The sequence below is a fragment of the Schistosoma mansoni genome, chromosome 3 (assembly GCF_000237925.1).
Source record: "Schistosoma mansoni strain Puerto Rico chromosome 3, complete genome".
Lineage (NCBI taxonomy): Eukaryota > Metazoa > Platyhelminthes > Trematoda > Strigeidida > Schistosomatidae > Schistosoma > Schistosoma mansoni.
In genome coordinates this window covers 6133126-6134378 of record NC_031497.1, presented here as the reverse complement: position 1 = coordinate 6134378, position 1253 = coordinate 6133126, and the positions used below count along the sequence as shown (strand labels likewise).

The 1253-nt window shown below is 37.5% G+C and overlaps 1 non-coding gene across 1 annotated transcript; it reads left to right on the top strand.

Moving 5' to 3' along the window:
• Positions 1–570: 570 nt before the first annotated feature.
• On the top strand, positions 571–641 carry Smp_tRNA_01913_Pseudo_TTG.1.1. Its single transcript has one exon. It is a non-coding gene (tRNA).
• The last annotated feature ends 612 nt before the right edge of the window (positions 642–1253 follow it).

Sequence of the window (1253 nt, the reverse complement as noted above, 5' to 3'; positions counted from 1 at the left end):
AAAAGTTTAGTTGGTGGAATTGTCCGAGATCACTTGTGATGATCTTCAGAAGTCCAAAAGTGCGTTTTTAGCTTACATGTTGAGGCCTGAACTGGCTATTATTTATGCCTTACATCAAATTAAATCAAAATGGGTATGGTTGACTCCCGGTTCTACAGTAAATTTTGTAGTTAGTCAAGATCACGGTCAACAATTCTCGCTAGGTTTTCTGTGTTCACGATTCAAAGGTGAAACCCGTTCGGAAACCTAAATGGCGCAAGAAATAGGTGTAGCAAGTCAGTCTTTCTTGCACGGCACAAGAGATAAAATAAGTGAACATGGGTGGTGATCCGAAGAAAATGTAAGCTTAATAGAGTTTAAATGTATTATGATTATTATATTTGTAAAAGTTTCATCTTTAAATCATTGTTTATTACACAAATTTTTTAAACTAGTTCCAGAATTAAATTCACTTAGTATTGTTTGTTTGAATCTTCCCATCGATGTGTTAGGACTGCAACTGGTCAGTCTCTAATTGGCATATGTGCATACTGTGCGTATTGCCTCGATATAGCCTTGAATCACAAGCAGGACTTAGTGGCCGAGTGGATAACGCGATGGCGTTTGAAGCGAGGGTACTGGGTTCGAGTCCCAGGGTGAACAACAACTCTGAGATGCAGGTACATCCAGCTGACGGGTCCCAAACAGGACGAAACGCGCGTCCTGGATTCCACTGCTAGCCACTATCCATCTTTAGTTCCAGAATTATTTACCGATATGGTTATTTTTAATTTAGTAAATATTTTTACATTGCCTTTCGTGTGTTGTGTAAATTTCACGTTGCACTACAGGCTTTGGAAGTGTGCATACACAGGTTCAATGATCATTGTCACACTAAGAATTTGTCTGTTTACCAATAATATGGAAAATTTGGCATTGTGGTTACTACATTGATAGTTAAATGTTCCTTCTATTTGTAGAACACTGAAGATGAAGGTGTAATGTGAGATCGATAAACGAACACACCAATGTAAGGTGAAACACTCACCACCACACCAACTTTCTTTGGCCTTGTATGGCTATGTCTTGTTTATCCACCAATCACAATTTTTTTACGTTAATTCTAAAACAATATTCGCCCTATATAGGAGTAATAATATTTGTAAAATCTCAGCGAATGAATTTGAAGTAAATCCGACGTTTCGCCTGGCAATCTGGTCTAAGCTTTTTCAAGGAATTATAATCAAACGTCAACATTATCGAATATAAATAGG